Genomic DNA, 13,000 nt, shown 5'->3' on the forward strand with positions numbered 1-13,000 from the left:
AAGCTTAGAAAGAGTCTTATACGTGTGTAATAACTGCCTCTTTTCTATTTTATTTTATTTTTATCTTCGGGGAGGACACATATCTTTTTTTTTTTTTTTTACAGCTTTTGCTACATATACATACATTTTACATACATGGTAGTTTTACATACAGCAATAACATACAGTAACAATAATACATTACCGAACATAAACTCTTTAATCCCACCCCTCAGCCACTCTCAGCCCATCCCACCTATCACCATACAACACCCTCGTTTGGTTTCCATGTGCCATATCTTTGTCAATATAGCTGTGATGTTTTACATCCATTTTGAAATGTTATTTTATTTTCGTTATGGGGACATTTTTCCCCATTATCTAATGTGGTGCCATGCAAGGGGCATACAAGCACTGTGCTGATGCCTGACGGGACAGATTGGGATGTGTGTGTATGTGTGTGTGTGTGTGTGCTTGCGTGCATGTGTCTCTGTGTGTATGCATGTGTTTGTATGTACATGTACGCGTGCATATGCTTGTGTGGGTTCATTTGTGTACATGCATGTGTTTGTGATTGTGTGTCGGGGGGTAATTAGGACATCAGTAGAAGCCTCTGACAGGCCTGTCATCTCCACAGCCTGTCCAGCAAGGAGACAGGGGTCAGAGGGGGTAAGAGGGGCTGGAGATGGGTCAGGAGGCAGCTGCTACACCACCACTCACTGTCTGGAATCTCTCACAGAATATTAAACCACTGGGACCTCAGGCAAGACACTCCCTCGCCTCAATTATGGAAAACACAAAGCCATCACACAGGGTATTACTATTTGATAACTCAACAAATGTGCATTGTGATGGAGTATGGCTATGAGCCGTGAGACTTGAGTTTTGAGACAACGTGTCAAAATGTGCTATCTCTGTTATCTAAAAATTCCCTCGTTATGACATAATGACAAATCCAGTTAGCTGTTGTGAGCTTAACCACCGAGCATGCTATGAAAATGAGGATCTGTATTACAAAGAGACAGATACAGTACATTAAATACAATCTCCATCGGTGGACATTTCTGGTGATCTTGGTTATGGCATATCATTAATTCTATGTATGGATGATTATTTATCCTCACAATAACATGTCTGCTGCCCCCCCCTCTCCCTCTACCCCTCTCCCCCTCTCTCTGTGTTGCACCTGTGCCCATTCTGTCTGTGCCTGGCCCCGGTGCTCATACTCTCATAATCACATCCATCAGCCCACAGCTCTAACTGCATCCAGGACCGCTAAATACATCCATTTGTTTTCAGGTGTCATTTATTTTGTGTGCCTCAATCAGACACCTGTCACACACACCTGCTGTCAATGTGTGTGGAGCTAAAGAAAATAAAAAAGAGGAGAGAAGGCCTTTTGTTTCTCCTGCGAGTTTATAATGAGCACACTGTTTCCAATCTTCTTCCTCCATTTTTCAATTTCCTATGCCTTTTTCACAGTCAAATCACAGCTATCAATCAGATCAGGTGTGTGTGTGTGTGTGTGTGTGTGTGTGTGTGTGTGTGTGTGTGTGTGTGTGTGTGTGTGTGTGTGTGTGTGTGTGTGTGTGTGTGTGTGTGTGTGTGTGTGTGTGTGTGTGTGTGTGTGTGTGTGTGTGTGTGTGTGTGTGTGTGCGTGTGTGGGTGCGTGAAGGAGGTAAACTGAGGCCGTGTACCTTGATGGAACCATCTCCAACCCCAGCTCCATTAGTCAGAGATTGGAGGGAAATATGTGTGTATGTGGTGGTGTGAAAATGAATACGATTATAAATGGCTGCCAATGCAAGGCTGTCTCCCTGCCAGGCTCCAAATGATTCACAATGTACACCGTTGAATTTGCCCTCTCTATTTGAGTAAATGGATCTATTCTGCACACTGTCCTTTTACAGTGGTACCGACAGGAAAAGCCACGTATTTGTTTAACCATTTATTAGCAAAGATTACAATACGATACTCTTGACGTCAGGCTCTGCTCCTTTGGGATAGCTCACATGCATAATGATAAGATAACTATAGTAATAGACAGTGAGCAAGGTATGTTATACCAATCCTCCTGACCGAAGCAAAATCACAGTCCAAACTGTGGAGGCTGGGGTGGGTGGTGGGGAAGCAGAAAACAGACATACATGGCATGTAATGCATGCTACAGCAATAACATGTCACCAAGAACACCCGTTCATAGCGTGCATGTGGCAGCCATCAGGGAATGGAGGTGCAACACCTGGTTGACTAAATACACCGCAGTAGATTATTTTTTTAACTTTACTAGGCAAGTCAGTTAAGAACAAATTCTATTTTCAATGACGGCCTAGGAACAGTGGGTTAACTGCCGGTTCAGGGGCAGAACAACAGATATGTACCTTGTCAGCTCGGGGATTTGAACTTGCAACCTTTCGGTTACTAGTCCAATGCTCTAACCACTAGGCTACCCTGGTGCAATATCAGCTGATGCAATACTCAGGTTTCCTGTCTGGTGTTGCTGTAACTACTGACAACACATAACACAGTATAACATGTTATACAATGTATGTATACAGATATAGGATCTTAATTTGAGACAGTTTGCTACATCAGGAAAATAATCCTGCAGCAACAGGAAATGTGAAGTATTATGTTGATTATAATTAATGGACATTTTTGTAGGGGTACATTTTTCTTGAGGTAAAAAAATCAAGACTGAAATTTCAGTGGAAATTACAAACTTCAGAAACCTTTTTAAATCTCAAATACACTACACCTTTTACATGTCTTTCATTGCAGGAAAGTTCTCCTGCAAAAGGGTGATTTAATTAAGATCGTACACCTGAATAGCTAGGCATACAGATAAAAACGTATGTCTTGTGTCGTAAACCCAATGACCAATGCAAATACACTACAGTGAATAAAATAACTGGTTCCCGTAATGGTACAGATCAAGTCAAACACCTACACGTTCATACCATAGGCACATTGCAATCTAACACGAAAGCGATGTGTGGCAGCAGACGCATAGTGTCAGCAGTGAAAAGAGGAAGACAATTGTGACTGACAGCACTCCAACGTAGAATAAAAAAATCTTAACATCATGTGGCATGTACAGTATATGTATGGGAAAGACTGCTAGTAGGGACTAACTCTAGGATTATGCAGATACTGCAATGTGCACCAGTGTTTTACAGACTGTATTGATTGAAACAAAGATCTATTTGAAGTGACTGAGCCAAATGGCAACTATAGTACATTCACAATGGCAGGCACAATATAGGACTTCACAGCCTGACATTTCCTCCCCTCCACACAGAGCGGTCTCTAAATGTGTGCCAGTGGTCATATGATTTACTCTGGACCCACATGAATATTTCATATTAGCGCTTAGCTGGCTCGTGGCATCAAGAAAATGTATTATTTTTAGTGAGCTTTGTAGAGACACCCTGGAAATTCCTCCTTTGATGAATGGTCGAATAGTTTATGTTGTATTAAAAGGGCAAAACAAATGACTATCAATCATCTTATGTTGACAGCAGCTATACACTTAACCCCTCCCATTTATGAAATTCCCTTTCTGGGGTTTTCTGCTGAATCAGCTGCCAAAGCAAATCAAATCAAAGCCTGCGCTCTGCAGAACAGGTCAGCTTCGATTTCACTATTAGACAAACCTACTCTGAAAGTGAAAGCTAAATATTGGTTAGTATAAAATATGGGTTACCAAAGAGGGTGATGTCTGTTGACATCTGGGCCTAGTGGTTAGAGTGTTGGACTAGCAACCGGAAGGTTGCAAGTTCAAACCCCTGAGCTGACAAGGTACAAATATGTCATTCTGACCCTGAACAGGCAGTTAACCCACTGTTCCTAGGTTGTCATTGAAAATAAGAATTTGTTCTTAACTGACTTGCCTAGTTAAATAAAGGTAAATAAAATAAAAAGTGAATATTGGCATTATTGTAATGCATTAACTTTCAATAGATGCAATAGTATGCTCTAACCTGGAGTTGAACCCTCTAGTTCAGTTAGGAAATGTATCTTAAGTAACACCAACTGCTGTAAGAGCAGTTGGTATAATAATCCAACTATGAACATGGTGTGATTTAAAATAAATGAAACAGAATGAATAATTAAATTACTTTTTTAGGATTTCTGCCTGAGCTAAAAAGTAGATCGCAGCGATGCCATCTGAGTGTGCATAAAGGTAGCGTTGCCAATGAATGATTCAATCTGTTCATCATGCTCCCACTACTACCTGCATTGAGTTGGTTTCATTTGATTGGCTGGGTAATTACCTGAACGCTGGTTAATTGCTTGTTAATTTGCCCCTGATGGCGAGCACATCCAGCTCACGACAAGTCTGCCAATCAGTGGTTTACACATGGTGCACATGGGGACTTGCTCAGAGAGTATGCATACACACAGACACATGCATGTACTACGCACATACTACAGCCCCACAGTTAAAATCTTCTCCATATTTAATGTTCCTAGGCTGTCATTGTAAATAAGAATTTCTTCTTAACTGACTTGCCTAGTTTAATAAAGGTTAAATGCATTTTATTTTATTTTAAATATGCTAAGCTGAGCAAAGCAGGTGCTCTTCCATATGGATATCCATTGGAAAACAGCAGACACATGATTGAGGGAGAGAGAACACTGAGTGGCTTGGCTTTCGAGTTAGAGAGATCGGCTGCATGCTCACAGACTGGCAGGGAGGGAGAGAAAGCGACACATAGAGAGAGACATAGAAAGAGATGCATGGGACTGACTATAACTGTTCACTCCCCCACCAGATTGATATTTTATGGTGTACGATGTGGTTCAGATGACATGGAGAGGTTGAGATGGAGTGAGAGAGTGTACAGGCGGGAAGAGTTCAGTGATTTATTGTGTGGGTGCATGTCTGGCATGTGGGCAAGTTTATGTCTGTTTGTATGTGTGTGTGTGTGTGTATGTGTGTGTACGTGTGTGATGAGTTAGCGCTAGGTGCAGTCAGACTGAGCCCATTAAAAAGTGAAGGCACAGGGGGACAGATGCACCCCAACATGAGGCACAGGAAACAGACTCTTTGATCATTACCTGCCTGCCAGTCTGCCCCCCACAGGGACCGCCCATTACCACTGCTGATGTGCTGCTCTGACAGGCTATAAAATCACACACACACACACACACACACACACACACACACACACACACACACACACACACACACACACACACACACACACACACACACACACACACACACACACACACACACACACACACACACACACACACACACACACACACACAGCACTACTCACATTCACAACAACTATCACTCAAGCTAGTGTTGTCGTCAGTTATAGAATAGCCATATGGCAATGGGGTTGAGATGAATGCATTTACAGGTATTGATTGCTTTGGTGGGTATACAGTATGTAAGCTACTCCATTTTTTTCTCTGTTTAGAGGGCGCTCTACCTGGTACACAGCCAGTATAGAAGCACTTCTCACTTATCTTCTCAGCTATAGGGTGACATGGGGTAACTGGAAAACATGTCACTCACAGATTACTATGTGAGTCTCATTAGCTGACAGCAGTTGTTTTTTCCCCACCTTTTTTAACCAGGTAGGCCAGTTGAGAACAAGTTCTCATTTACAACTGCAGCCTGGCCAAGATAAAGCAAAGCAGTGCGGCACAAACAATACCACAGAGTTACACATGGGATAAACAAACGTACAGTCAATAACATAGAGAAGTATACATACAGTGTGTGCAAATGAAGTAAGATTAGGGAGGTAAGGCAATAAATAGGCCATAGTGTAACATTGTTCATATTTAATGTTCACAAAAAACACTCAAACAAAATGAGAAAACGGAGAAACGGCGAAAACGAAAAAGCACAGTTCTGTCAGGGAAACAACCCAAACAGAAAATAATCACCCACAACTAAAATGAGGGAAACAGGCTACCTAAGTATGATTCTCAATCAGAGACAACGAACGACACCTGCCTCTGATTGAGAACCATACTAGGCCAAACACATAGAAAAAAGAACATGGACAACCCACCCCAACTCACGCCCTGACCAACCTAAAACAAAGACATAACAAAGGAACTGTGACACATAGTGGCAAAAAAAATCTATTTAGCAATTAAACACTGGAGTGATAGATGTGCAGAAGATGAATGTGCAAGTAGAGATACTGGGGAAAAAATAGGGGGATGAGGTAGTTGGATGGGCTATTTCCAGATGGGCTATGATCTGTAAGCTGCTCTGACAGCTGATGCTTAAAGTTAGTGAGGGAGATATGAGTCTACAGCTTCAGTGATTTTTGCAGTTTGTTCCAGTCATTGGCAGCAGAGAATTGGAAGGAAAGGCGACCAAATTAGGAATTGGCTTTGGGGGTGACCAGTGAAATATACCTGCTGGAGTGCATGCTATGGGTAGGTGCTGCTATGGTGACAAGTAAGCTGAGATAAGGCTGGGCTTTACCTAGATAAGACTTATAGATGACCTGGAGTCAGTGGGTTTGGCTACGAATATGAAGTGAGGGACAACGAGAACATACAGGTCGCAGTGGTGGGTTGTATATGGGGCTTTGGTGACAAAACGGATGGCACTGTGATAGACTGCATCAAATTTACTGAGTAGAGTGTTGGAGGTTATTTTGTAAATTACATCGCTGAAGTCAAGGATCGGTAGTATAGTCAGTTTTACGAAGGTATGTTTGGCAGCATGAGTGAAGGATGCTTTGTTTGCAAAATAGGAAGCCGATTCTAGATTTAACTTTGGATTAGAGATGCTTGATGTGAGTCTGGAAGGAGAGTTTACAGTCTAACCAGACACCTAGGGATTTGTAGTTGTCCACATATTCTAAGACAGAACCGTCCAGAGTAGTGATGCTGGATGGACGGGCAGGTGCTGGCAGCGATCGGTTGAAGAGCATGCATTTAGTTTTACTTGCATTTAAGAGCAGATGGAGGCCACGGAAGGAGAGTTCTATGGCATTGAAGCTTGTCTGGAGGTTTGTTAACACAGTGTCCAAAGAAGGGCCAGAAGTATACAAAATGGTGTCTTCTGCGTAGCGGTGGATCAGAGAATCACCAGCAGCAAGAGCAACATCATTCATGTATACAGAGAAAAGAGTCGGCCCGGGAATTGAACCCTGTGGCACCCCCATAGAGACTGCCAGAGGTCTGGACAACAGGCAGGTTGAACAAGCTAGTAATAGGGGTTGCAACAATTGCGGAGGATAATTTTAGAAAGAGAGGGTCCAGATTATCTAGCCCGGCTGATTTATAGGTGTCCAGATTTTGCAGCTCTTTCAGAACATCAGCTATCTGGATTTGGGTGAAGGAGAAATGGGGAGGCTTGGGCAGGTTGCTATGGGGGGTGCAGAGCTGTTGACCGGGGTAGGGGTAGCCAGGTGGAAAGTATGGCCAGCCGTAGAAAAATGCTCCTTGAAATTCTCAAATTCTTATCGTGGATTTATCGGTGGGGACAGCTGCCCACTGCCTCGGTGCAGTGGGCAGCTGGGAGGTGGTGCTCTTATTCTCCATGGACTTTACAGTGTCCCAGAACTTTTTGGAGTTTGTGCTACAGGATGCAAATTTCTGTTTGAAAAAGCTAGCCTTTGCTTTCCTAATTGTTCCTAACTTCCCTGAAAAGTTGCATATCGCGGGGGAATTCGATGCAAATGCAGAATGCCACAGGATGTTTTTGTGCTTGTCAAGGGCACTCAGGTCTGCGGTGAACCAAGGGCTATATCTGTTCCTGGTTCTAAATTTTTGAATGAGGCATGCTTATTTAAGTTGGTGAGGGAAGCATTTTTGTTTTGTATTTTTATTTTTTTTACCCCTTTTTCGTGGTATCCCATTGTTAGTAGCTACTATCATGTCTCATCGCTACAACTCCCGTATGGGCTCGGGATAGACGAAGGTTGAAAGTCATGCGTCCTCCAATACACAACCCAACCAAGCCGCACTGCTGCTTAACACATCCAACCCGGAAGCCAGCCGCACCAATGTGTTCGGAGGAAACACCGTGCACCTGGCAACCTTGGTTAGCATGCACTGCGCCCGGCCCGCCACAGGAGTCCCTGGTGCTCAATGAGACAAGGATATCCCTACCGGCCAAAGTCTCCCTAACCCGGACGACGCTAGGCCAATTGTGCGTCGCCCCACTGACCTCCCGGCCGCGGCCGGTTACGACAGAGCCTGGGCACAAACCCAGAGTCTCTGGTGACACAGCTGGCGCTGCAGTACAGCGCCCTTACCCACTGCGCCACTTGGGAGGCCCTAGGAAAGCACTTTTAAAGAATAACTAGGCATCCTCTACTGACAGAATGAGGTCAATATCCTTCCAGGATGCCCGGGCCATGTAATTTAGAAAGGCCTGCTCGCTGAAGTGTTATAGGGAGCTTTTGACAGTGATGAGGGGTGGTCGTTTGACCGCGGACCCATTACGGACGCAGGCAATGAAGCAGTGATCACTGAGATCCTGGTTGAAGACAACAGAGGTGTATTTAGAGGGCAGGTTGGTCAGGATTTTATCTTTGAGGGTTCCCATGTTTACGGATTTGGGGTTGTACCTGGTAGGTTCCATGATAGTTTGGGTGAGATTGAGGGCATCTAGCTTAGATTGTAGGATGGCCGGTGTGTTAAGCATATCCCAGTTTAGGTCCCCTAACAGTACAAACTCTGAAGATATATGGGGGGCAATTCATTCACATATGGTGTCCAGGGCACAGCTGGCGGCTGAGGGGGCTCTGTAGCAGCTACAGTGATAGACTTATTTCTGGAAAGGTGGATTTTTAAAAGTAGAAGCTCGAACTGTTTGGGCACAGACCTGGATAGCATGACAGAACTCTGCAGGCTGTCTCTGCAGTCGATTGCAACTCCACCCCCTTTGGCAGTTCTATTTTGGAGGAAAATGTTGTAGTTGGGGATGGAATTTCAGAATTTGTGGTGGCCTTCCTATGCAAGGATTCAGACACAGCTAGGTCATCGGGGTTGGCAGAGTGTGCTAAAGCAGTGAAAAAGACAAACTTAGGGAGGAGGCTTCTGATATTAACATGCATGAAACCAAGGCTTTTACGGTTACAGAAGTCAACAAATGATAATGCCTGGGGAATAGGAGTGGAACTGGGGGCTACAGGGCCTGGGTTAACCTCTACATCACCAGGGGAATAGAGGAGGAGTAGGATAAAGGTATGGCTAAAGGCTATAAGAACTGGTCTTCTAGTGTGTTGGGGACAGAGAATAAAGGACCAGATTTATGGGTGAGGAAGAATAGATTCAAGGCATAATGTACAGACAAGGGTATGGTAAGATGTGAGTACAGTGGAGGTAAACCTATGCGTTGCGTAACGATGAGAGAGGTTTAGTCTCTGGAAGCATCAGTTAACCTAGGTGAGTTCTCCTCTGCATGTGTCTGGGGTGGGACGAAAGAGCTATCTAAGGCATTTTGAGTGGGACTGAGGGCTCTACATTTAAAATAAAACAATTAAAAGCCAAGACAGCAGTAGACAAGGCATATTGACATTAGAGAGAGGCATAAAGCAATCACAGGTCTTGATCAGGAGAGCTAAGACAACAACGGGTAAATGGTGATGAATGGGTAGAGCGGGTCAGTTAGATACATACATACAGGACCTGAGTTCGAGGCTGGGACCGACAGGTAAACAAAATGAGTTACCGTGTTATTGAAACAGTCCAGGGGTCATCAGCTGTGTAGCCGAGTGATCATAGGGTCAAAAGAGTAGCAATAGGTGAGTCAGGGTGCCGTTCGGTTGTCACTACTACGTTAGGCGAGCAGGGGACACAGCGTTCAGAAAAGTCAGCGGGCCGGGGCTAGTAGATGGTTCTGCGGTGACATCATAACAGAATAGCCAGTTGAGACCACATCGGGCGATCACGTCGGCAGTCCAGTCATGATTGATCGGCAGTGTTCCGTGTCGACAATAAAGGGTCCAGACCAATTGGCAAAGGAGGTATTGTAGCCCTAGAATTAGCTGGTATATGGGCCTAGCTCAAGGCTAGCTGGTGCTACCTTTGGGACAGAGGCGTTAGCTAACAGTAGCCACTCGTTTGCAGCTAGCTAGCTGAGATGATCCGGAATAATGATCCGGTGTAATGATCCAGAGTGGCAGAAATCTGGTGATATGATAGAGAGAGCAGTCCGATATGCTCTGGGTTGATATAGCTCTATGCAGACTGGCAGTGGAAGCAGCTGAGGGGAAAACGACTCATAATAATGTCTGGAATGGAGTAAATGGAATGGCATCAAACCCATGGAAACCATGAGTTTGATGTATTTGATATCATTCAAGCTATTCCTCTCCAGCCATTGCCTCGAACCCGTTCTCCCCAATTAAGGTGCCACCAACCATGTCATGTCATCTCTATTGTCTCTCTCGATGATGTGGTTTGGCTCCAACAAGCTGTACCACATGAGGTGAGGCCCAGCCACAAACTGTGTTTGCTCTGTTGATGGGATGGCTGATATGAGAGCTGCAGGTTATTGGCACAACTGAACAAGGCACTGACTGGGGTTCAGGTGAACTCATTTTATTGTTTGCTCAGTGAGGTCATTTGTGAAATAGACTCTGAAGCCATCATATAGCTCTTCCAGCAGAGATATAGAATGCATCACGCAGACTTTATCAGACTCCCAGCATTAGCCATCAGACACACATCATCAAACAAACAGCATCGGCGGAGATAGACAAGACAGACACTCCTCTGTGACTCAGAGCCTGTTAGCTCAACATTCCCTCACTGAAACCTATTTTGTCTTTACAGGCATGCTGCCTGATGACAGCATCTATTGTTGAGTCAATTGGAGGTGAAAATTTGAGTCAATTTGAGGTGAACCTGTGGATATATTTCAAGGCCTACCTTCAAACTCAGTGCCTCTTTGCTTGACATCATGGGAAAATCAAAAGAAATCAGCCAAGATCTCAGAAAATAAATTGTAGACCTCCACAAGTTTGGTTCATCCTTGGGACAATTTCCGGAAGGTACCACGTTCATCTGTACAAACAATAGTACGCAAGTATAAACACCATGGGACCACGCAGCCATCATACCGCTCAGGAAGGAGAAGCATTCTGTCTCCTAGAGATTAATGTATTTTGGTGCAACAAGTACAAATCAATCCCAAAACAACAGCAAAGGACCTTGTGAAGATGCTGGAGGAAATAGCTACAAAAGTACGCAAAATGAGTCCTATATCGACATAACCTGTCCTCTGGTCTCTGGTCTGTCCTCTGTCCTCTGGTCTGATGAAACAAAAATATACCTGTTTGGCCATAATGACCATTGTTATGTTTGGAGGAAAAAGGGGGATGCTTGCAAGCCGAAGAACACCATCCCAACCGTGAAGCACGGGGATGGCAGCATCATGTTGTGGGGGTGCTTTGCTGCAGGAGGGACTGGTTCACTTCACAAAATAGATTACATCATGAGGGAGGAAAATTATGTGAATATATTGAAGCAACATCTCAAGATATAAGTCAGGAGGTTAAACCTTGGTCGCAAAGGGGTCTTCCAAATGGACAATGACCCCAAGCATACTTCCAAAGTTGTGGCAAAATGTCTTAAGGACAACAAATTCAAGTTATTGGAGTGGCCATCACAAAGCCCTGACCTCAATCCTATAGAACATTTGTGGGCAGAACTGAAAAAGCATGTGCGAGCAAGGAGGCCTACAAACCTGACTCAGTTACACCAGGTCTGTCAGGAGGAATGGGGCAACATTCACCCAACTTATTGTGGGAAGCTTGTTGAAGGCCACCCGAAACGTTTGACCCAAGTTAAACATTTTAAAGGCAATGTTTCCAAATACTAATTGAGTGTATGTAATGTGTATGTATGTAATGTGTAATGTGATGAAAGAAATCAAATCTGAAATAAATCTTTCTCTCTACTATTATTCTGACATTTCACATTCTTAAAATAAAGTGGTGATCTTAACTGATCTAAAACTTGGATTAAATGTCAAGAATTGTGAAACTGAGTTTAAATGTATTTGGCTAAGGTGTATGTAAACTTCCGATTTCAACTGTATGGCGCAGCATCAGGTATGTATGGGCAGAGTAAGTGCAGCGTATCAACTTAAAAGCATTAGCTTGTTGTCTATCTGCATCCCCAGTGCCATTATCCACCTTTTGGGGTGTCACCCGAGGACACCATGCCCATACAGTGAAAGGGAGGGCCATATACACGCACGCACGCACGCACGCACGCACGCACGCACGCACGCACACACACACACACACACACACACACACACACACACACACACACACACACACACACACACACACACACACACACACACACACACACACACACACACACACACACACACACACACACACACACACACACACACACACACACACACACTGAGTTGGCTAGAATAAGGGGATTAGAGAGGGTCTTCAGGGAACGTGGCTGAAGCTTTTCGTTGAGCCTGTGGGCTGACTTTACTTAAGCAGTAGAGGAAACTTCAGCCACTGTGAATCACCAGTGAAGCGCTTCTTCCTGATCACACTGAAAGGCCATTCATTTACAGCAGGACTCACTAACCAAAGGGCTAATTCACTGTGCACTGGGCAGTTACATCTTCTATTGTCATGGAACAAAGGATAAATAGAGACTAATGTTGTTTAATCTGTCGTTCTATTTTAGGGTTGGGAGAGGCTGTGTTGTACTGTTCCTAGAATCTTAGAGTGAAGATGGACTATGATAGGAGGACCAAGGTCACGGTTAGGAGGACGCAGTTTGTTTGCACCAGACAAGAGGCTGGCATGGGAATGGAGTGTGAACAGCCAGCGGTGCTATATCAGTGCTCTGTATTGGAGCATTGTACCCATCACAACCTCCACAGTCAGTATTGGAAAGCCCTGCCTGGCTCCTGGCAGAGAGGTGGCTCTCTGTGCTTCTCCTCTCTGTGTGCTGCTCGCTGGGCTGTGAGTCAGTGAATCAACCCCAACAATGTAACCACTTCCTCAGGAGCCATTGCTCACCTTTGATTTGTGCA

At 44.4% G+C, this 13,000-nt stretch overlaps 1 protein-coding gene across 3 annotated transcripts in view; it reads right to left on the reverse strand.

The window, feature by feature from the left end:
- The window catches only part of LOC123992712 (cell adhesion molecule 1-like), a 176,435-nt gene that overhangs the window by 68,670 nt on the left and 94,765 nt on the right, over positions 1–13,000 (reverse strand). The gene's annotated exons all lie outside the window — the stretch shown is intronic.

The sequence above is a fragment of the Oncorhynchus gorbuscha genome, linkage group LG13, assembly GCF_021184085.1.
Source record: "Oncorhynchus gorbuscha isolate QuinsamMale2020 ecotype Even-year linkage group LG13, OgorEven_v1.0, whole genome shotgun sequence".
In the NCBI taxonomy this organism is placed as follows: domain Eukaryota; kingdom Metazoa; phylum Chordata; class Actinopteri; order Salmoniformes; family Salmonidae; genus Oncorhynchus; species Oncorhynchus gorbuscha.